The following is a 24,730-nucleotide window of genomic DNA, read 5'->3' as shown; positions in this document are numbered from 1 at the left end:
TATTTGGGTGCCAGCAGAGAGCATGCTGGGCCGCTGCAAGGAGCAGGAGCTGGCAATCAGCAGCGAGTATGGATGTTGGCAACTGCAAGGGGAAAAAAGGGGGTAAGTTTGAGTCCAAATGTGGAATGCGCACTTCCCCAGCATCTTTGGGACTCAGGGCCAAAGATGAGTCCCACGAATCCAAACTATTTTGGATGCTGTCCTCTCAGGTGATATTTTATAGAATATTGCTGAGGAGTAGTGAGGCTTTTCTGCAATGCCAGATACAGAATTAAACACTTCCAGAGTCTTGAGTTAGGGCATAGATCTGGTGCTCTCAGCTGTGCCCTGGTAACGTCTCTGGTACCTGGTGGTAATGACGTGTGTGAGACGCCGCAGGAGAGTGTCTGTGGTGTTCTGTCCCCAGAACACAGGGCCTGGCGTTAGTGATCGGTGGGTTATTTGTGTGGGTTGTATCTCACCTTTTATGAAAGTTTTATATACACCTGTCTTACTTTTTTTCCCTCTTTGTAAGGATTTAGTGATAACATTTCCTGAAAGACAGGTGTTTATTATTCTGATTAACTGCTGTTAACCGGGAAAGAAGGGTGAGGACCTGTCTTTCTCTTTTTTTTTTTTTTTTTTTTTTTTTAAAGATTTTATTTATTTATTTGACAGACAGAGACCACAAGTAAGCAGAGAGGCAGGCAGAGAGAGAGGAGGAAGCAGGCTCCCTGCTGAGCAGAGAGCCCGATCCCAGGAAGCCCAGGACGCACGAGGATCATGACCTGAGCCAAGGCAGAGGCTTTAACCCACTGAGCCACCCAGGCGCCCCTGTCTTTCTCTTTTGTATGTAACCTGACTATGGGGTTCAAATCCAACTCATTTACAAAATAACACCAGGGAGTAGGAGAAGGGAGTGCTGCAAATGGGCTCTTGCACTTGGGAAAGTTTTGGGAAGGTAGGCAGGTTTTGAGGAGCTAGGTTTGTAACATGTGGACAGGCAGACTGGAGGAGCCTTCCAGGTGTACGAGTCAGCTTGTCGCTATAAGCCACGTAGGCAGTGGGCCCGGTGAAGCTGGGAATTGAGAGAAGATGACCACAGGACGTCTGTGAAGAGCACAGGTTAGTGAGTTGTGGGAACAGAGGTGGGATGTAATGTGGGGCCAGATCATAGAGCATTGTAAAGGTGAGAACAGGGAAGATTTTATGTGATAGGCAGAAGAGAAGCCTTTGTAGGCTTTTTTATTCCAGGCAAGCTGATTTGCAAATGCCTGCTTACGAAGATGGATTGGGTAGTACAGTGGAGCCAGGGCAGACTGTGGGAGCTCCAGTTAGGTGGTGAGGGCTATCACCCATGTGTAAAGTGAAGAGGACCAGGGCAATGGAGATGTTGGATATTAGTAATCGTAAACAAAGCTAGGATAATCATCACAACAATAATTTCATGTTCAATTTTAGTATATGTGCTGCCGAAGCGAGCACAACAATAATTTCATGTTCAAATAGTTTCTGGTGTAATTTATCAAGAATTAGACCAGAAAAAATGTTCACACTGAGGAATCCTTGGAATTCTTGATATAATAACCATTCACAATGGAAGATAAGACCCAATGTAGTGGATAAAAGTCTATTTTTAATCTTCGGAGAGATGCACTGACATCATAAAGGACAAATTAGCAGAGTCCCAACTTGACCACCTACTTAAAAAACTTAAGCCTTTACCAATTGTTTTCCGTATGTTTCTAAGAAATGATTTTATCTTTCAGGCTGGTATTTTCTCACTTTATTCTCCATTTAGTGTGGGTGTCATTGTTAGACTGTCATTTACCACAGTATTCACTAATCAGGATTTGTTGAATGGACTTAAAATTCTGCTCATAATAACAATGATTTTTAGTAAACTTTTTGTATTAGCGTTAGTGATGACCAGTATTTGTTTGTTTATGTATTTATTTATAGCAGTAAAAAGTATTGTGTTCAGTGGGGTAAGTAAATTCATGATTGGTGGCATATTTAGGTACCATCATATGTAGGTTTAAGAAGATTCTATAATAAGATAATAAATCTTTGAGTCAAGATGATGCTGCATAAACCAAACTGTATTGATTGTTCTTTAACAACGCTTCTTGCTGCCAAAGTCATTTGAGCTGGATCTGAATCAGATCCAGTTGGCAAAGCTACCCCCCATGTGTGGAGCTCTCATAAATTCTGCAGGCACACAGATCTAATACAGTGCAATGAGAGAGCTGCTGGCAGAAAAAAATTGATTACAGGGTTGCAGACAATATCATTAACAGTTCTTGCCATTATACACCAGATGTCTTCCCTAATAGACTATTTTTGTTAATTTAGTTTTTATAGGGTAGTGCTAACTGCGTCACAATTTAACTTTCTATGTATATTCAGGTATATGTGATCTGTGTTTCTACACTGATGATGATCTCAACTCAGATTTAATCTTATAAATTTTAACTTACCTGTTCATATTTTTAAAAAGGCAACCTTTTTACTTACGGAGAATCTATTAGCTTTTTTGTTTGTTTGTTTTTTAAAGCAAAAAGTGCTGTATTTGCTGGCAATTCAGGGGTAGTGAGGGAGGTGGAAAGACAGAGAAAACATTTCCCAGAGCCTCCCTAGACTGGGCAAAGATGATCCCCTCCAGGCACCACTCCCCCCCTCAAGTATTGGATGGTTTCAGAGGCAAGGACAGATTCTATCCAAAGTAGAAAAGTACAGCTATTTAAAGGAGACTTAAGATGCTTACTTATTTCCTGTGTCATGGATGCAGCTCTGCAGGCAGGAATTCTTGTTGGCAGCATCTGACTGCTTCCTCACTAGGAGATGAAGGATTTGACTAATTTGTTTAGTATTTTTTAAAAAGATTTTTATTTATTTATTTGACAGAGAGATCACAAGTAGGCAGAGAGGCAGGCAGAGAGAGAGAGGAGGAAGCAGGCTCCCCGTTGAACAGAGAGCCCAGTGTGGGGCTCCATCCCAGGACCCTAAGATCATGACCTGAGCCAAAGGCAGAGGCTTAACTCACTGAGCCACCCAGGCACCCCAATTTGTTTAGTATTTTTATTGTGTAGTTGTATGTTTTTTGCGTGTTTAAGATCGCTGTTAAATGACTAATACAAATAAATAAAACAGGACTGTAATAGTGGAACAAACTTTTATTTCTGTCTTTTTTTTTTTAAACTACTGGTTTTGTTTCTGGTGCATTCTTTAGAGTTCCTTTATAACAGGGGACATATTAATTATGTTTTTGACACTTAGTTTTCTCACCTATAAAATGGGCACAGCACTACTGTCTACCCCAAGGGTTATTGCAAAGTGTAATGAAATAATTCATTGAATTGCTTAGCATGGTATTAAGCATATAATAAGCATTCAGTAAGTGTAATCTGTTGTCTTATAGTTTTTCATTGTACCAGCTCATGTTTTAAATAATTTATTAGTATTCTAGACAATCTTGTTCTAAGGTCCATAGGGCCGAAGGACTCTGAGTTTATCAGGGTCTGTGAACTTCTTAAAATTCTTGCAGGGTTTTATATGTATGTGAATTTTTCTGGAGAAAGTATTTGTTTCAACCACGGGTGCTAATCAGTAGATTCCTATAAATGTTGAAAAAAAATTCTAAATTAAGATTAGAAACTGTGGCTCTATAAAGTCTGCAGTGTGTCATTTAAAACCTCAAATCAGCTAGCTGTTTGTTAAGGAAGTAAACTAACATTGACCATTTACTTTATGTCTAGGCATTGTGCTATTCTTTTCATATAGTTTAATTTGTGATATTTATTTCATTTTGCAGATGAGAAAATTTGAGGTTTATAATTATATAAGATCTTGCCTTGAGTGAATGTCAGGACTGAGTTTAACTCGGGACCTCACCTTGGCCCTTGTGTGGTCTCTGCTGCTCTCACAGCTGACTTTTGTACTTCCCCTTGAGTGAATGTCAGGACTGAGGTTTAACTCGGGACCTCACCTTGGCCCTTGTGTGGTCTCTGCTGCTCTCACAGCTGACTTCTGTACTTCCTGGATGGTCCCTGCAGCGAGGCCACCTTTGTCTTCACTTTACTTGAAGACCTCCTGAGCTGCATGCTGCGCACTTGCTTGGTAGAGCAGACGGCTTCTGCCACTGAGAGTGTCCCAGGGTGGCCCTCGCCCTGACTGGACACTGGTGGGAAAAGCACGGTGTGAGAACCCTTAGTAGCAGTTCATTTTGTTTTTGCGTTAGCTTTTGTGGTGATTATCTTTTTAGTGTCCCTTTGTTTAAAAATGCATGATTAACCAACAGCTGCTCTTTGGGTTTCCTTTTTATTTATCTTAATGACATCTACATACATTTGAAAAATAATTCCTGTAGTCTGTTGTGTTTGTTCATCTGTGTGTGTGTGTTTTAGGTAAAACTTCATACATGTAAGAAATTGGGCTTTGCATTTCCCTTGGAGTAAATCCGCTCCACGGAAGTGCCCAAGCCTGCTCCACTAACACAGAGCAGGGAGCGAGGGCCCTGTGGCTTTCCCCAGATCCCTGCTTAGGCCGAATCTTGGTCTCCTGTGTCTCTGGTCAGTGAGTGCTCTTTCCACTGCTCCTTGCTACCTACCTCAACTCTGAAAGGATGTCTTGTAGCGGGCCTATGCCATACATCATTTACTTCTTTAAAATCTAAGAATGCTTTGCTTAATATCTACTTTAAACTTTTGTGACTGTAATTCATACCAGTGTTAAGATAGTATTTCTTACTGTGGAAGGCAGTAGTACCTCTTACTGTGGAAGGCGCTTATCATTTTCAAGAATCATTTCTAACACTGGTATTTTTCATACTTGGGGCTTCAGTACCATCTAATAATTAAAAGGAAACATTTATTATAAAATGCCATTTTAGGGGCACCTGGGTGGCTCAGTGGGTTGGGGCCTCTGCCTTTGGCTCAGGTCATGGTCCCAGGATCCTGGGATCGAAGCCCCACATCAGCCTCTCTGCTCTGCAGGGAGCCTGCTTTCTCCTCTCTCTGCCTACTTGTGATCTCTGTCTGTCAAATAAATAAATAAAATCTATAAAAAAAAAATAAAGTTAAAATGCCATTTTAAATGCTGATTATGTTTCTTTTGTAGTTCTGTGTAGAGAACTCTAATCTGGTTGCTTGTGTTGATATGCAGGGGTTTCTGAGGATATCCTGCTTTTTCAGTATTTCCTTGGCTCCCCCAGTTGACATTAAGAATGCCAAAAAAGGGCACCTGCATGGCTCAGTCCATTGATTGTCTGCATTTGGCTCAGGTCGTGATCCCAGGGTCCTGGGATTGAGTCCCACCTTGGGTTCCTTGCTCAGCGGGGAGCCTGTTTCTCCCTCTCTCTCTGTCCCCCAGCTTGTGCTCTCTCAAATAAATAAATAAAATCTTTAAAAAAAAGAATACCAAAAATAACCACTGTCTTTTATATTTGATTGTAGTGAAAGGTGTTAAAACAATGGAGTTTTTAGAAAAATTGCTAATACAAATGCTGGGATTAATCCAACTACCCTAAATGAAAGGTGATTAATAGCTGTTGAATTTTAATGTAACAGGTTTAAAAAAAAAAAATCTTAAAATACCCAGCCAACCAGTATTAGTAATAGAGAGCATTATGACCTGCTTCCAGAGAAATTCCTTCACTTGGATTGGTTGTTTTCATATCCTATTCTCCCATAAAGGCTAACTTCAGCTAATTTGTTATTAAGGGCTTTCATGTTCATCTGCTCTTTTTTTTTTTTTAAACAAAAGGGGCATCAAGCCACATTTAGAGAACATAGATTTGAATAACCTTATTGTTTTATAAAACTGCGTACTATTTAAGCAGTCTTTTTGTAATCATAGGTCTATATGAGGGATAGGGATTCCTTGTAGGTTTCACTGAGCTACTTTTCTTTCAGTGATGCTACTACATCACCCTTTATTACTTACAGATACTGTTGATCTTTTAGCCTTGCCTTCCTGGAGCTGTTTTATATTGTTAGAAAAATATCTAAGCAAATACGTGGAGTTCTCAGGTTTTATAAGTTTTCCAGAATTAATTTGACTAATATAAATTGCCAAAGAAATATCAGCACATGGAAATAGAACTTGCAGTTTTGTTTAGCTTAACTTTTTTTTAGTGTTAGCGTTATCCCTCATTTTAGGATATCAGATAGTACTTTGGTGACAGCGGCTCTGGTAAATATCAAGGCCTTCAGTAGAGTACCGGATTTTTCTTAGGGACTGGAGTGAAGTTTTAGTGGTAAACTAAGGTTAATCAGTCTCTTTCAGGGTTTGTAGAAATTATTATACTAAGTTATTTTGACTCCTGCCTCGAAGTGAGCATTTTCTGGTTTTGTCTTTGATTTCATGTTATGTCATTAGACTGAATATCAGGTACTTGTTTGTTTGTTCTTTTTTTTTTTTTTTAATGGGCTTTTTAGTCTTTTTTTTTTCCCCTTCTTTTTTTTTTTTTTTTTTTTTTAAGTTTTTTTTTATTTATTTGACAGAGAGAGATCACAAGTAGGCAGAGAGGCAGGCAGAGAGGCAGGCAGAGAGAGAGGAGGAAGCAGGCTCCCTGCCGAGCAGAGAGCCCGATGTGGGACTCGATCCCAGGACCCCAAGATCATGACCTGAGCCGAAGGCAGCGGCTTAACCCACTGAGCCACCCAGGCGCCCCATTCCCCTTCTTTTTTTAAGGTTTTATGTATTTTAGTGGGAGAGAGAGCAAGAGAGTACAAGCGGTGGAGAGGGAGAAGCAGGGAACCTGAAGCGGGGCTCAATTCCAGGACCCTGGGGTCATGACCTGAGCCGAAGGCAGACGCATAACCCACTGAGCCACCCAGGTGCCCAGTAGGCTTTAGTCTTTAGAATGGTTTTAGGTTCCCCACAAAATTGAGCAGAAGGTGGAGTGATTTCCCATATCTCCTACATCTCCATGTGTTTTCATGGCTCAAAATTTATTTCTTTTTCATGCTGAATAGTATTTCATTATTTGAATATACAACAGTTTATCCATTAGCCTACTGAAAGAGACCTTCATTCTTCTGAGTTTTAGCAATTATGAATAAAGCTGCTCTAACATCCATGTGCAGGTTTTTGTGTGTATATAAGTTTTTAATTCTTTTGGCTATATATCAAGGAGTGTGAGTACTGGATTGTATGGTAAGAGTATGTTTAGTTTTTGAAGGAGCAATCAGACTGTTTGCCAGAGTAGCAGTATCATGTTGCGTTCCCAGCAGTGGTCAAGAGTTCCTTTTGCTCCACATCCTTGCCAACATTTGGTGGTGGTAGTGTTCTGGATTGTGGCCGTTCTGATAGGTCTGTAGTGGTATCTAATTGCGGTTTTGACTTGCATTTCTCTATAGCATTGATGTGAAGTTTTCCTCCCCACACCCCAATTCTATCTGTATATCTTCTTTGTTGAGGTGTCTTTTAAGGTTTCTGGTTCTGTCATTAATCAGGTTATTTTCTTATTGTTGAGTGTTAAAGGTTCTTTGCAAATTTTGGGCAGCAGTCTTTTGTCAGATGTGTCTTTTGTAGGTCTTTTCTTGGCAGTGTCTTTTGCAGAACAGTTTTCAATTTTAATGAAATCTAGTTTATCAATTCTTTCTGTCGTGGATTATGTGATTTGTGTTGAATTTAGAAAGTCTTGCCAAACTCAGGGTCATCTAGTTTTTTTCTTACATTATCTTCTAGAGGTTTTATAGTATTGCATTTTTACATTTCAGGTCTGTGATCCATTTCAGGTCAATTTTTGTGAAGGATGTAAAGACTGTGTCTGGATTTCTTTCTTGTTTTTGCATGTAGGTGTCCAAACACCAGTCATTGAAAAACTATCTTTACTCCATAGTATCGCCTTTGCTCCTCTGTCAGAGGTCAGTTGATTGTATTTATCTGGGTCTATTTTTGGGCTCTCTGTTTTTGTTCTGAATCTGAGAGTAAAGTGTAGACGTCTTGACTCGTTACTTCTAAATAGTTAAGTGTGTGTTTTGTAAGAAGATGTTTGTTTATATAGCCACCACAGAGTTACCTAAAGCAGGAAATGTCACAGTGTAACAATACGAATCTAATCTGTAGACATCCACTGTTTGCCATGTGTCCCAGTAGTGCCTTCCATGGCACTTTGATTTGGGGCCAAGTAACCAGACCAGCATCATGCTGATACCTAGTTACTGTGTCTCTTAACTCTCCTTTAATCTGGAACAGTGTCTTAAGCCTTTTCGTTTTTTCATGGGATTGACATGTTTTTAAAGAGTACAGTCCAGGTTTTTTTGTTGTTTGCTGTTTCTTGCATATTAGATTTAGGTTATGCATCGTAGGCCAGACTATGTCTGTCAGTGGTTTTGTGTCCTGAGGTCTCCATGTTAGAGATAATATGATATCATTTTGTCACATTATTAGTGATGTTAACTTTGATTATTTGGATAAGTAACTAACTTTTCCTTCGTAATTAGTAAGTAATTTGTAGAGAGAAACTTTGAGGCCATATAAGTATCCTATGCTTCATCAAAATTTGACCCACTAATATTAGCCCTCCGTGATCATTTTTTTAAATATTTTATTTATTTATTTGACAGAGAGAGAGAGATCACAAGTAGGCAGAGGTAGGCAGAGAGAGAGGTGGAAGCAGGCTCCCCGCTGAGCAGAGAGTCCGATGTGGGGCTCGATCCCAGGACTCTGGGATCATGACCTGAGCCGAAGGCAGAGGCTTTAACCCACTGAGCCACTCAGGCGCCCCCTCCGTGATCATTTTTGCTGAGTCACTGTGGTGATTGTGGAATGGCACTGATTTTTTGTTTTGTTTTGTTTTGAACTCAGGCTAAATTGCTCTGCCTTTGAAAAAAAGATCAGCATTCAGCTACCATTTATTCAAGTGTGGTATTTTTGTGTACAGTGAAAGGAAGAAATGGAGAGAGAGGGGTGAGGTGATGGAAAAGCTTGTTTGAGGCTTTAGGGTATTTCATTTTTAGCAACAGAGGCTATATACATTTTCAGTGGTTTTTTTTTTTTTTTTTTTAAAGGAAAAAAGGGGAAAAACCTGGTATTTGGGGTTTTTTTTTTTTTTTTTTTTTTCCCCTCTTTACACTCTAGTGGTGAGAAAAGCTGCCTGGAAGTAATAGATCATGGACGTGGTTAAAAAAATACACATTTTTACTGTTGAAACTGTGGTCTTGATTTGGTTCGTGTTGGCAGCATTTACTAGTGATCAAGTTACTTAATCTCTCTGCCCTTCAGTTTCCTCACTATAAAACCAGAATATTATATTAGTAGCTCTGGAGCAAGGCCCAGGAATCCATAGCTTTTCCAAGCACTCCCCAGGAGATGCTGATGGGCAGCCAGCTTTAGGAAATGCGAGTCTACCTTCTGCCTCAGTGACTGTTGTAAATGCAGATTTGATCATGTCCTTTGCAGGAGATAGATCAGTCCCAGAACATCTTATGTTTCTCAAACCTGAGCATCTTACGCATTTGAAAAATTGTTTTTGTGCTTCTCCCTTATCACTTAATGTCTTGCCTTCTCCAGCATACAAATTAGGTATAATCTGCATATTTATATCCCTACTACAGCTTTAAGAGACAGTTTATAAATTAATTCAAACAAAACGAAAGAAAAAAAAATGAAATTCTAACTACCAACATTAGTTTAATAGAATGGGTGATTTGTGTTTTGCTGAAATGGAAGAGCCACTTGCTACTGATTGCCTATGGGCCCAGATTAGTAGGGGCTGGGGTATGGTGTATAGCATGTTTAGATACAATAGCAGGTTCCTCAGGATGACTCAGCTCTTCCTTTTCTTTCATTTTTGTTGTAATAATTGAGAAGCCTCCTTAAGTGTTAAGTGTAGCTTGCCATGATGTGACTTTGCCCTTATGTGGCCTTAATATGTGGCAGGTTCAGTTTATCTGATTTACTTACTTTGTGATACCCATGGTAATACTACTTAGTTATTTGATTGTATATAAACTTAATCAGAACTAAATCATGTATTTCTAAACTCTGTTAATTAAAATTATAAAATAGACAGCCAAGAAAATGAATACATTAAAAAAAGTTAGGATATACATTGAAATGAAAAGAAAAATGAGTCCTCTCCTTCTCCCGCTTTGCCATCTCTTGCTGCTCTCCAAGAGAGACAGCCAGCCAGTGCCCCTGACGTTGTGCCCTGGCTACTTCATGTATATATACAGTTAATCCTTTTTTTTTTTTTTTTTTTTAAGATTTTAGTTATTCATTTGAGAGACAGAGATCACAGTCGGGGGGGGGGGGAAGCAGGCCCCCTGCTGAGCAGAGACCCCCCTCCCCCAAATGTGAGACTCAATTCTAGGACCCTGGGATCATGACCTGAGTCGAAGGCCAAGGGTTTAACCCACTGAGCCACGCAGGCGCCCCCATATACAGTTAATTCTTAAGGAGTGTGGGGTTTAGGGGCACTAACCTCCTCCTCCCGCCTCTCCGCCCCCCACAGTAGAAAATCCCTGTATAACTTTTGGCTCCCCCAAAACTTTTAACAGCCTAAATGATGACATGAATAGTTGCTTATTATATCTTTTGTATGTTAAACGAATTATGAACTGTATTTTTTTTTAAGATTTTATTTATTTATTTGACAGAGATTCCAAGTAGTCAGAGAGGCAGGCAGGGAGAGAGGAGGAAGCGCGGGGCTAGGACCCTGGGATCATGACCTGAGCTGAAGGCAGAGGCCTTAACCCCCTGAGCCACTCAGGCAGCCCTAAGAACTGTATTCTTAAAGTAAAGTAAGGTAGAAACAAAGAAGATATTATTAAGAAAAACGAGGAAGAAAGAATACCTTTGTATTACTCTAATGTGACAGATCTACATGTAAGAGGGCCTACCACTGTAAACCTGTGTCGTTCAAGGGTCCACTGCAGTCTGTCCTTCTGGCCAGAGTAAATGAAACAACTGTGCTTCTTTAGCTGCTTGTCCGCAGTGCATAGAACAGTTCCTGACTCTGAGAAGTTGCTCCTTATTGAATTGGTGGTTTTCTTCATTTAGAAGACAGGAAAAAAATATATATTATGAAAGAATAAGGTGAAAAAGGATTGATTTTTAAAGGAATACGTTAAATGTGACAAATGAGACCATCAGTGCAGAGCATAACCATTTAATACAGTCAAGAGGGGAGATCAGCCAGTAACAGCCAGGAAACCTAGTGTACATGTGTATTGGGTTTTTTGGAGGGAAGTGACAGGTGTTTTTCCACCCTGTTTTCTACCTCGCACTGACAAGGGAGAGGTGTGGGACCCAGAGGAGATTTCTGATGACGGTTTCAGTGATTAGATATAAGTATATGGCTCAGGAAAAATTTTTTTATTTTAAATATTTGTTTCCATGCCTGTTGGAATTCTCAGGGGCTTGTGGAACTCATAACAGCATATACCTTGTACACATGCACATATCCCTTTTTCAGCTAACGCAATATGAAGCCGGTTTATTATGTTTTTTATTTCATTTATTTGCTGTTTTGGTCTCTAGTGCTGGTTTTCTTTGCCCTTTGAATCTCTCTTAGAGGGGAGCTCACTGTAATCTTAAAACAGAAAAGTGGGGGATGTATTGTTGGTTATGAGGCGGCTGCCCTTGGTTACAGCCTCTTGACAAGTGAGGATTCTGTGATGCCTGTGATGCCGGAATCAAATGGAGAACGCTGCTGCACTGCCCCAAGGCCTTGTAACAATTTATAGTTTGGATGGAAAAGCAGAAGGAACTAAAAGGCAGTTATACAATGCCTTTGGTGTCCTGCAGTAGGTGTGTGTGGTGACCAGAGACCCTTGGGATTAATTAGTAAGGTGCCTTGAGCCAAAGGATTGCGGAGGGATGTTTAGGAATTGCATCCAAAGGCAAATTAGCAGCAGAAGTGGCTGACCCCAGCTTCTTACTCCCACACATTTGGTGGGAGGGTGGAGCTAATTGTCTACAACAACAGAAAGGAAATTGAATGACATTAGTGGAGTTTTAGTGTAGTGTAACTGGCGTGCAGAACATTCTGTCAGGGATGAAGCCGGTTTGATTTATACTTGAATCAGAGACCATTGGCTTGATTTCAGTCTAAACATTTTTTTAAAAATGTATTTCTAGTGTATAAAGATTCAGAAATACTCTTAATATTACTACTAAATTTACTATTTGGTTAAAAAACTTTTTTTTGGAAGTTCGGGGACTTTGTAACCTTCCCTGTTAGAATGGGGAATTGGTGGTCGATACCTATACAGTTTTGCTTTGTTAGTAGTGCCTGCTTGGATATATTGAAAATGTCCACAGATGTCCAGAGATTGGCACACTCCCCACAGTGATTGAATGTCAATCTGCTCCTAAGAAATTGAGCAGATTTGTTAACAAACAAGATGGGAATGCACAAAGATAACTGATGCATTGTTACACTTACTTAAAAGAAAGGCAGCTGGCAAATGATAATTGACAGATATGTTTAATCTGTAGAACTTGAAATGCTGCTATGGTTACTGTTGGTTAAGTAGGGAAGACACGTCCATGAGACCAGGGCTTCTCTAGAAACGGATGAAGAACGACAAAGAATTCAAGGTGACAGTTAAAGGATTGCATGGCAGGAAAGGCACTGTGATTAAATCCCCTGATGTTGTCACTGAGCTGTAAGGCTGAAGATAACGCGCTCTCCTCAGCTGAAAACAAGAATCGATACTCACTCCTTGATGGGCTAAATTATTAAAAAGAGCCCTTCTTACAGTGTTTCATTATCTTGGATTTGCCTCAGCTGGTGATTTGTCGGCAGCATAGGAAGATTTGCTAGGCATTTTGTATTAAAATTATTCAGTCGGCCGGTGGAGCCTTTGGATAATTCCTTCCATTTAGCAGTGCTCTTGAATAGATGTGTGATTTACTTTTGCCTAAGTGGCTTTGTATCTTTTGGAGTTACTAAACAGAGTGTTAGGCTTTCTTTCATTCTTTTTAAACCTTGTTTTCTTTGTTTGTTTGTTTTCTTTTTTGTAGCTGGGGGTGGGTGGTTAACAGATTATTTTAGTGATGCCCTTAGCAAACATCAGCTGCATTTGGCACTTTACGTCAGCCTGTCATGTTGGTTAATGCATGCTGAGTTTTATAGTCTTCCCGTAGGAGGAAAATTTTTTAAGAAGTTGACTTCATTTTTATTAATAGTGTGTGTGGGGGTGTGTGTGTGTGTGTGTCCCTTAGTGGTTTTAATTTAATTTGTTGGCTGATGTGATTTCAGCCAAGTTGAAAAGCAAAGTAACCTCATCTCATGAGCTTTAGGGAGGAGAGGAAAAAAAACTAGCACTGTGATCCCAGTATAATAAAAAGGCTAAGGAACGTAGAGGAGGAAGAGCCTTTGCGGTCGGTCAGTGCTTTGCCATTCTCCATTGGCCTGGGAAGAGTTATACAGGAGGCATTGCCATGTGGAAGCAAAATTTGACTTGTCCATTGGACCGGCACAGCTGGAATCTTCTGGATGAAGTTTGAAGCCTTCTGCCCTTCTACAGTCTGTCTGAGGAGAGATAAGACTCTGCTTCTCAGTGTTTCAAGATTGGTGGTATTTTTATATAATCTGTGGTAGAGACAGTACTGATTCGAAAAGATTTTATTTTTTATTTCATTATTTTTTTAGAGTGGGGAGGGGCAGAGGGAGAAGGAAAGAGAGAATCTTAAGCAGACTTCATGTCCAGTGCAGAGCCCGACATGGGGCTCGATCTTATGACCCGGAGATCAAGACCGGAGCCCAAATCAAGAGTCAGACGTTTAGCCCACTGAGTCATGCAGGCACCCCTCTAAAAGATCTTTTTGGTTCAGCCTCAGCCTCAGGAGGAGCATGCTTAGCTAGATAAAGCTGTGTTAAGAAACATTGGTCCCTGTAGTGGAACCATGAGGTGAGGCTAAAGAATAGTGTCAAATCACATTTCTGCTTCCCTGGAAAGCTGATGATTGAAAAATCCTTTTTATCTAGTGTGGAGGGGAGAGTAAATGGAATAAGGACGGAAAGAGAGGGAGATCTTTGTGAACTACTGTGGCTAGCTTCAGTAACGGTATGAGATGCAGCTTATGTGCGTGGAATCCAGCCATGATGGGTGCACGGCTGCCATGGAGAGACTCTGGTGTGGGAGAGCTCACCTGGGAGAAGTGAACCCCAGGTTGGGTTCCAGTGTCAGAGAATCTCTGGGGAGAGAGATCCTGTTCCTAAACATTGCAGCCAGCTCCCTTGGCCAGCTCCATTGCTTCTGTATGTGCCGGGGAGCCAGGAATGCCCTGTGAGCCCCACCTGTGTTCCTATAGATGGTTAATGATGATCTCTTGTGTGCTCTTTGTTTCCTGTTCCCCCGGCCTGATTTGTAGCTTGCCCTTCCTTTCCAAGTCTTTTTGGTTGAAAGGGTAAGTAAAGGACGTGGGTAGTGGTCTGTCCAGGAGCGAGAGAGAGGTGGCACTCCAGCAGGCTGATGGGTTGTACATTTCATAATTCTGGTGAAGGAGTCTGTAAAATGCACACTTGTGTAATGTCACAGTAATGTGGAGAACACAATCTCCGTTTTCAACTTCTTTCATGATGCTGCTTTGAATGCATTTGGAATTCTTCTGAAAGAAAGAGATGTATTTCCCTTTTGTATTTTGGGGAGAAGGGCGGAGGACTGAAACCTAGACAACCACTGGTGTTAACTTGCTCCTTGGATGAAATGATGCCTTCCTCTGATTGCCAGAGAAAATAGAATTACCTAACATTGACCGCTGAGTATCAGGCAGTTTGTTGAGCAGAGGAATGGGTTCTTTTAGAAGATGGACTAGAAAACTGTCAAAAGGATTAATCAATTAAAAAAAAAATCCAGTGAGATGTTTATTTACAAAATTATAGTGAAACTCCCTCGCTTTACAGACTTGATTATTGTTCAGGTCAAATTAGGTTATGCGTAAGTACACTTTAGCCTCTCACTCTGCCTCGAATCCGACTCGGACATCCTGCTCCTCTCTCTGCACACGTGGGGCAGGGACCCTGCAGGCTCAATTCCTTTGTATCTGCATCTTCTTAGTCATGGGATCTGAACACATTGGTTCTTACTCTTACCAAATTTTCTAGTCCTATGTATTTTTTCTTCCTGTTGGTTTATTGCTTGGGTTATCATTTTAGAGATCTAGTTTAGGGAGAAGCAACATGAATTTCTTTGAAAATTCAAATGTCTGTTTAAAAATTAGCATTGGTACAAATGAAATGGTTAAATACTTGCTATTTTAGCTCCCAAAAGAAGCAGTGAGAGGTGAGACCCAGTGAAAGTTCCCTTTTAACTGGAGCATGCCCTGGGCATCTGTCATGTTTAATAATTCTTTTGACCTTTAGGAGTGTTGAACTTGGAATTTCTCTTAGGTCATCTTGGGGGGCATAGTCATACACTCTGTATTAGCATTGTTTCTAAAGATAGGTCACACCAGATCATACATAGACCTTTGAGGTTAATTCATTAGAGAAATTTGTTTTATCATTCAAATTGAGTTTTCCCTGTAAGGGAGATAAAATATCAGTGTGTGGGGCGCCTGGGTGGCTCAGTGGGTTAAGCCGCTGCCTTTGGCTCAGGTCATGATCTCAGGGTCCTGGGATCGAGTCCCGCGTCGGGCTCTCTGCTCGGCAGGGAGCCTGCTTCCCTCTCTCTCTCTCTCTCTCTCTCTGCCTGCCTATCCATCTACTTGTCATTTCTCTCTGTCAAATAAATAAATAAAATCTTTAAAAAAAAAAAATATCAGTGTGTTTCACTAGATTTTTGAGTCACAGACTGCTTTGTTTTTGGCGTACTGGTTGGAGATGTTTCTGTCTTTGTGTGTCAGCTTTTTTCCAGGTTAATCTTACATCTCATGAACTATAACTGCATATATGTTCACAAAGGTATTTAGGAAACTTAGGCTCGTTCTTGACAATTTCCTGAGAAGTGCCATCTTAGTTTTTGCTGCTGCTCAGGTAGGTGATTAGTAACATTATTACTTCTACACAGGTGTTTTTTTTGCAGCCAGTGGGTGGTAATAAGCATATTGCATATAGGAAGAATTAAATGTATGGCTTTTTTTTTAGGTTATTTTTTCTTTGGCAGTCAGCTTATACCTGTAAAGAATATTGTACATAATAAATAAAAACATTAAAGTTTGGGTCCTAATTTTCCATGTGGGTCCTTTTTTTTTTTTTTTTTTTTCTTTTTAATGTTGCAACAAAATATTCAGGACAGCAGAATAGCCTTTGAAAAATCTTTTTAATGAAAAGTATGACTTTTCTATTTAATTTAGTATTTAACAGATAAGTATTGATATGGGCAAATACTTCAGTGTTTGTTGCTGATGAAATAAAACATTTGATACCCACATAAGCAAAGAAAATTTGCCCAAATAAAAATGAGTCCATAGTCACAGATGACATGGCTGATCACCAGCTTTTTAATAATAGACTTTTGCTCACAGATGCATCGTGGGAACTGAGTGGGGCTGGACACATGCCAGCCTTTCTTCACCATTTAAAGAACAGTACAGAACTCATCAGAGTGACAGTGGTTCTTAGAAGCCTTTATATTAAAGGACATTATTATTATTAACAAGACCATATTATCCAAACAATTTTTAAGGAAGCATTGTTACTTATTGACAGATCCTGTTTGTATCCAGATAGAGTGTTAATGTTTCAGATTTTACTTGAGAGTAGGATTTGAGTGTTTATGTAGTATCCTAAACTAATGTGATAATGCATGTATCATTTGTATTTGCTCTTAGTTTAGTCGGTGCATTTCTGGCTAAATTATTATAAAATTGTCTGGACGTTCTGCCTCTTTGTGTCCTTTCCACAAATGCTTTGTTAAACTACTGTAAAATGTAGTACATTCTCACTGCAATCATTAAATCCCAATTCTGTCTTCACTAGTGGACCAAACAAAAGAGTTAGTGGAGAATTGCTTTTTTCTTTCCTCTTATTATTTTGAGCTGGTATATCTTTATATCCATTGGCATACATATATTATGTAACTCCTTGTGTAGTACTCGTGATCATTTATGTTTTATTTTACTATGATAAGGATTAACTAATTTCTCTTCACTGAGAGTTCGATTGCTGTTATGGAAGAAGTAGCCAGCTGGCTTCTTTTTTCAATTCTTGCTATCAAAACTTCCCAGCTGTGTTACTTTAAGTGAGCTATTTAATCTTCTAAGGGTATTAGTTTCCATCTATCTGTCATATCAAGGTAATACTTGTCCTGCTTACTTATAGGATTATTCTCATGAGAATAAAGAGAGGTAATAGAGTGCTTTGAAAATTTTACAGTGGCCTCCAAATGTAGGAGCATTAGTTATTATTAGGATTGGCTGTATATAATAAAAGCCTAAATCATAGTGGTAAAAAGTATGTGTTCTCATGTAAAACAAGGTGTCTTCAAGGGTACGCCATCCAGGGTTGATAGAGGGACCATGCTTCTCAGGCATCTTGTTTCCTGCCTGCGGCTGCGTTGTCCTTACTGCATGGTTTCCATTCTCAGGCTTTCCTTGTGGCCACAGATGGCCCGGGGAATGAACTATTTGTTGCTATTCTACGATGAGGTAAGTATAGAAACGGAAAGTAACCATTTAGAGATTTTTTATAGCTGTTTGACATTGCTACAGCATCTTATTTATGTTGTATAAAACACTGCTCTGGAGTGGATGGGGGCAAGTGGTTCTTCGCCACAGCTAGACAGCTGAAGGAGGAGGGCATACAGGCAGAAGCCAAGACCGCCCATTCCAGCGCGTCTCTAGTAGCCCCATCTAGCAGCTTCAGTTCACATGGATTTTCTAGGGGGCTGCAGTTGTTTTGTCTGTGTTCCAGTAGTGGAGGGGTTCTGTTACTAAGGAAAATGGGAGAACAGCAATAGGGTAGGCAGCCAGCAATCTCTGCCCCAGTTGGACAGGTCTGAAACCTCAGAGCCATTCAGCACAGAATCGGATTCACAAAGGCTGCCCAGTTCTTTAGTGATAATGACTCCAGGGGCAGCAGCTGTTTCTGGGGGCTAGGAGAACTGTGCGTATGTCAGGTGGAAAAACATACTGAGAATGTCAAGAGCAGAGTAAAATATAAGAGATTTATAGTTACTTTTCATAGAGAGGAACATTTTTTAAAAAGATTATTTATTTATTTGACAGGGGGAGAGAGACAGACAGACAGAGACAGTGAGAGAAGGAACACAAGCAGGGGAGTAGGAGAGGGAGAAGCAGGCCTCCTCCTGAGCAGGGAGCCTGATGTGGGGCTCCATCCCAGGACTCTGGCATCATGACCCGAAGTGAAGGCAGATGGTTAATAACTGAGCCATCCAAACGCTCCTGGAAAGGAATTTTTTTTTTTTTTAAGATTTTATTCATTTATTTGACAGACAGAGATCACAAGTAGGCAGAGAGGCAGGCAGAGAGAGGGGGGGAAGCAAGCTCCCTGCTGAGTAGAGAGCCCGATGCTGGGTTCCATCCCAGAACCCTGAGATCATGACCTGAGCCGAAGGTGGAGGCTTAACCCGCTGAGCCACCCAGGCGCCCCGGAAAGGAACATTTTTAACAGATTGTAAATTTATTTGTATTTCTATAACTTGAAAATATATTTATGAATTTAGTTACAGTTCCTCATCTTAAACCAAGATGGATTATCTTCAAGCAAATATGATTAAGTGTGGTTCTCCAAAGATAAGCTATGGAAGTGGAGGGGTGCTTGGCTGGCTCAGTCAGTAGAATATGCCACTCTTGATCTCAGGGTCATGAGTTCAAGTCTCGTGTTTGGTGTAGAGCTTACCTATAAAAAGGTATGAAAGTAGAGCTTTTGAAAAGATGACTTTTAAAAGGTATCTTTTTGTTAGTTTGGAATTGGCATGATCCTCTTTGGTATGTTGTGTGTAAACACATGTAGGGTACAATTTGTAGGGAAGTTTTTAAGAGACTAGTTTAACAAGGATGAATGGCTTATGATTTAGTTGAATTTTATTTGTGTTTTCAGATCTTAATTTCATTATTTCATCAGTATTAGGAAGTCTGGTAAAATGTCTTCACCATGAATGGAATCCTTCACATTGCGGCATTGATGTTTTTTCCCCCCTAATATAAAAGTGTTTGTTTCCTTCTGGCGTGTTAAGCCAGTGTATATTAATAATGTTCTTATTATGTAGCATTTGGTACTAGGCATCTTTAGAGGAAGGGATTATGAATGATGGCTGCATCTTTAAGAGAAAGTCCAAGTTCTTGCCTTCATCATGTGTAAGTATTTGTGGGAGGCATAAGGGCACAAGTAGATGTCTTTAAGGTAGCTAAAGGCATTGTATTTGCTGTAGTGTCTGTACATTAGAGAGGAGGTGCAAAGTGATCGAACCTGTCCATTGGTAAGGTAAAGAGGAGGCATCCTAATGAACTGGGTGGTTTGGAGTTGGCTTTTACAGATAACGGGGAGAAGGGGCAGGTCTAGATGGAGAAACTTTTACCACCAACTGCTTGTTGGTTCAGAGTGATGTTTGTTCTCTGTAGTTCTCATCCTATGGGTGATTTTTAAAAACAATTTTTTTTTTAAAGAGTTTATTTATTTATTTGACAGACAGAGATCAGAAGTAGGCAGAGAGGCAGGCAGAGAGAGGAGGAAGCAGGCTCCCTGCTGAGCAGAGAGCCCAATGTGGGGCTTGACCCCAGGACTCTGAGATCATGACCTGAGCCGAAGGCAGAGGCTTAACCCACTGAGCCACCCAGGTGCCCCATATGGGTGATTTTTAGTCATAGTGATGGGATTTGGAATGTGAGAAGGTTGTGGGCAGTGTCCATTAATTAGCTTATGTAGGCAGTTTTGCAGTGAAAATCGATGATTGTGCTTGGCTTTTCAGCTAAAGGCATTAACTGGCATTTTATTTTTTCTCTTAGTCAGTGAAGGTAATGCTGATGGTCATTTGCCATTCATGGTCACTGAGCAAAACCTACCGTGGTCACATGTGGTCAGTGACTGCTGGTCAGGCAGGACTGTTCTTGCTTTTAGACCATTTTTTTCTTGACCATTCCATTTGAAGAAAAAATGTACCTTTCCTTCTCGTTTTATCCCAGAAAAACCTTCTCATGCCACCCAGTTATTCATAGAGAAAAACTTGCCTTATCTGCTAGCCCAGGTGGCTTGATCTTTACTTTCTTGCTGCCCTGTGGAAGTTGGTACAAGGTGTAGTGCATTTGACGACAACGCCACAGGACTCTCTTGCAGCCTTTTCTTCAGAGTCTCAGTTGGAAGAGGTCTGCTGGCTTTTCCTCTTTATAGTGAGCAAACATTTGGGAAGCTCGTGCTCAGTTCTGAACATCTGAAATAGTTGAATAACTTTCAGCTGCTCCAGACCCTGACAACGATGCAGTTGAGTGAGGATAGTTTGGAGAGTAATTGGTTGGCAACTCTTTCTACTCAGCAGTACTTCAACTGTTTCTGGAGAAAGAAACTGCTAGAGGATTCTGGGTGAGCCCAGGCATGTGGTCAGTGGCAGAGAAGCCGCAGCTGTGACTCGGTATCACTGAGGAGGCTGCAGGAGTAGGAAGTCAAGTAGAAGTGGAAGAAATGCAGTCGGAGGACTAGGTGTTCCAGAGCAGCAGACTGACCGTGTACTTACCCTGCTGCTTGGAAGCACTGCCTTCAGATTGCTTTTCTAAGTGTGAACTAATTAAGATTAGAAAATTTCAGGTTTTACTTTAGAAATCATAAAGCTGTCGTTTGTGTTCTTTTCTCCGGCAGTATCAGAGTCGTAATACCGGGTAGACTGCCTTGGCCTTGGAGTCAGTGCGACTTGCAGGCTGCAAAGTGGGCCACATTTCCCCCTCAGTTTTCAGGGCTTCTCTGGCTTTCTGCGTAATGCTGTAGAGTTTCAAGACATTTATTTCATGAGTTAATTAACCCCCCTAAATGGGTTTTAAATTTCTTAAGGGAACAAGCTGTATTTTGAACATTTCTGGTATTTTCTGTGGTCCCTAGTACAGTTTCATGGGCAACATAGGCTGTTTGTTTCTGGAGGTGGTGGATTTGCTGCCTCTCTCCAAGTGGCTGGCTCCTTGTCCTTCAGATCTTCGGTCAGATGTCACCTCCTCTGGCAGGCTTTTCTGACTGCCTTATCCATGGCCTCATCCTCTTTCATCCTTGGTCATTTTTGTAAGATAATTGCCCACTCTTAATGTCTTTTATTATTATTTTTTTAATGGCACTGATGATCATCTGAAATCCCTTGGTGGTTTATTTACTTGTTTTCCTTTCCCCAAGGATAGAACTTGGGCAGGGGTGATGGTGGTGGTTTTTGAGCTCGGCCTCAAAGAGGTGGTTTTGAGCTCAGCTTCGAAGGGTTGGAAGGATTTGACTGAAAAGTTACCAGGGCTTTAGCTGAAGCCTTTTTGGACAAAGGAAGGAGGTAGAATATTTTTGTTGAATATTGGAGTCTAGTTTGTTTTGGTAATGGCAGTGATTGATGATAGAACTGGAAAGGTATGTCTGACTCTAGAAGCCAGGCTGAGAAACTGGATTTCATTTGTTAGATGGTGGGGAACCATGGATGGTTTGTTAGCAGTTGAGTGTATGATCAGAACTCTGCTTTAAGAAAATTAGATTAGAGATAGAAGGAACTCACTGGGAAGCTGCTAAAATAGCTCGGATGAACCAAAGTGAGGGCCTGATCTTCCATACTCTTAGTGAGAGGAAGGGAGGACCTTGCTTAAGTTATTAAGCAGGATTTACGTACTGTGCAGCAAAAACAAATGTCCTTGTCACCGATCAGTTTGTATTGCAGGTAGGAAACACTTAGAATTCAGTGGAATAATTTGACATATGTATTATATGCACTGAGGACTCATAGGTTTTTGTTGTTTTGTTTTTGTTTTTGTTTGTAAGGGTAGGTAGAAATTATTGATTTTGCAAATTTTGTATGGAGACTCAGAGAAGTTCAGTGATTTTCCTAACATCATGTTATTGACAGCCAGATTTTGAATTTAGGTCTCTGTAACTTTAAATCCTGTGCTTTTTTCCCTATAAAATGGGCTGTAGAGAACAAATGAGAAAGATGGTGGAGTCAGAACATCAAGGATTCTCTGATCATTGGCTGTTAGGTGTGAGAGAAGATGAGGAATCCGGTAATAAAGGGTTTTGAGATCCAGAGCTTGGGACAGGGTTTGTTCCATCAGAAGCTGTGGTAATTGTTATGAGAAAGTAATTCAGTGCTAATTCTCTCATAAGTTTTGTTTTACTTGTTTATATTTCAAAATTGTTCTTAAATTTTAGTTTCCTGGCCTGAATCCTTACTCTAAGGATGCCAGTCTGCTCAAATAGGCTACGAAGAGATTATCTGTTATGGGCAAATTAGCTATTCATTCCTTTTGCAGACTCCTGTGACCATTCCAGCTGCTTTCTCATATCTTGTCTTTATTTTCTTACATACATTTTCTAATTTAGTTCTTTTGGTTTGGTTGCCATTTTGTCTTTTAACTAGCAGCCACATAATTATGAAATGTTTAAATTTGTGAACATTGGTAAAATATATCTTCTAGCTGCTGCATGTAGCATCTGGTCTCCAGCTGAAATCTGTCTGAGGCCTGAAGTTCACTTACTCAGAGGAGACTGGTCCTTTAGGTGCACTGTTCTTCCCCTGAGACTCTTCCTCTGGTTACCAGAGCTTTGCCTGATACCTTTTCTTTTCTTTTCTTTTTAAAGATTTTATTTATTTATTTGACAGAGATCACAAGTAAGCAGAGAGGCAGGCAGAGAAAGAGGGGGAAGCAGGCTCCCTGCTGAGCAGAGAGCCCCGTGCAGGGCTGGATCCGAGGACCCTGAGATCATGACCTGAGCCGAAGGCAGAGGCCTTAACCCACTGAGCCACCCAGGTGCTCTACCTGATACCTTTTCTTACACAGAGTGTTGGTGAGGTGTATTATTAATGTTTTCTTTAAAAAAAGAAAGAAAGAAAAAGTCCTTACTGCAAAGCACAAGTATAAACAACTCTGCAAAGCATGTATGTAGCTTAAGGAATTATTTTAATGTGGAAATTCCTCTCAGGTCAAGAAATAGAGAACTTTGCCAGCCATCTGTCGAGTTCCCCCGCAGTGATGGTCCTCTCCTTCCATACAGTGTTAACCATGGCTCTGACTTTTGAAGTCATTATTTATGTTCTTTTATAGTTTTACCTCCAAGTGTGGCTCTCTCTGGGCGCTAAAGTTTCGTTTTGGCTGTGATACGTCTTTTAAATCTGTTATAATCTATAGATTTCCCCTTCATCATCCCTTTATTTTCTTAACACTTTATATATTGACAAATCCAAGCCATTTGATCTGGAAATTCTCCCACAGTCTGCCTATTATCGATTGTACAGTGTAGTCAATACAGAGATGTGCCTCTGGCCTCTGTATTTCTTGCATAGTAGTAGCTGCATCTCGAGGTTTGGTCGGACTTGGGTCTGAGCCATTTGGGCAGGTTTATGGATAGTGTAATACACTTTACCAGTTACATGTTACATCTGGTATTTGTTCATTTTTGGTATTATGCCTATACCTGGTAGTTCCTTGGGAGCTGCAAAATTATGAAATTCTAATTGTATCATTTTGTCTTCATTTATTAGCTAGAATAATTTTATATGGCAGTGCTTCCTGTCATCTATTTGGTTACCCAATTGTGCAGCTTGTATTAGAAAGGCAGGATATAGACTTGATGTTTTTCTTTATTCACCCAGTTTTCAAATAATGCATTAGTTACCATTAAACCTTTTTGTTGATGGGTTTCAAATAATTGCAGTTCCTAAAACTTATTGAAGCCCATATTGCTCCATGGTTGACTAGTTCAGTTGGCTTCCAAGTGCTTTTGATATGACCCTAGTGGTCTAATAGTGCCCTTGGTGTCTGTATGTTTAGATATTTCATCCTTCTCTTATGCATTGTAATGTTTCCTGGAATCAGCATTTCTTCTAGAATCCTTAGTTTCTTTTAATGAGAAATGATAGTTCAGGAGCACAGTCTGGGCCATTTAGGTCTCTTTGTTACCAGATTGGTCATTGATTCTCGATTGATTCTCGATCTTTTTCCCCCCTCGATTTGTCTATTATGTGAAAACTATGTGAAAATTTGTAAAATGTCAGTGGACAGAGCTGGTAAATACCTATTATACCTTATAAGTCATACTGATTTTTTTTTCGCAGATTTATTTATTCATTAGAGAAAGAGGGAGAGGGGGAGAGGGGAGAGGGAGAGAGAGTCTCAAGCAGACTCTTCGCTGAACATGGAGCCCAATATGGGGCTCTGTCCCATGGCCCATGAGATCACAACCCAAGCTGAAACCATGAGTCAGATGGATGCCCAACCCACTGAGCCACCCAGGTGCCCCAAGATCGATCAGTCTGCCTACACACACACACACACACACACACACGGTGGGTCGTAATTTTGGTTTTCTGGACTAGTATGCTTAAGTGTATACTGTGTGCTTTTAAAGTACAGAGTTTCAAGTTTTTTTATTTCGGGAAAATTTTCTTGGATTATACTTTTTAGTATTTGTTCTTACATTTAAATTTGATTTTCTTTTTCAGGAGATCCTGTATCTGTATGCTAGTTGTTCCTTGCCTGTCTCTAGTATTTGTCACTTTCTCCTGAATCCTTTTTATGTTTTTTTCTTTTTTTACCGTTTTAAAAGTTTTCTTCTTTTCATTTTCTTTTTCCCCTCGTAGGCATTGTTAGCTGTGTTTATTCACTCTTGTATTCCTCTTGGATTAGTCTTTATTTATTAAATAATTTGTCTGGCCCGTTGCTTCTG

The 24,730-nt window shown here is 40.3% G+C and overlaps 1 protein-coding gene across 3 annotated transcripts in view; it reads left to right on the top strand.

Moving 5' to 3' along the window:
- Window positions 1-24,730, top strand: part of RERE (arginine-glutamic acid dipeptide repeats) — a 419,097-nt gene that overhangs the window by 203,192 nt on the left and 191,175 nt on the right. The gene's annotated exons all lie outside the window — the stretch shown is intronic.

This window comes from Mustela nigripes, chromosome 14, assembly GCF_022355385.1.
Source record: "Mustela nigripes isolate SB6536 chromosome 14, MUSNIG.SB6536, whole genome shotgun sequence".
In the NCBI taxonomy this organism is placed as follows: Eukaryota; Metazoa; Chordata; class Mammalia; order Carnivora; family Mustelidae; genus Mustela; species Mustela nigripes.
This window is presented reverse-complemented; position numbering and strand designations above follow the sequence as displayed.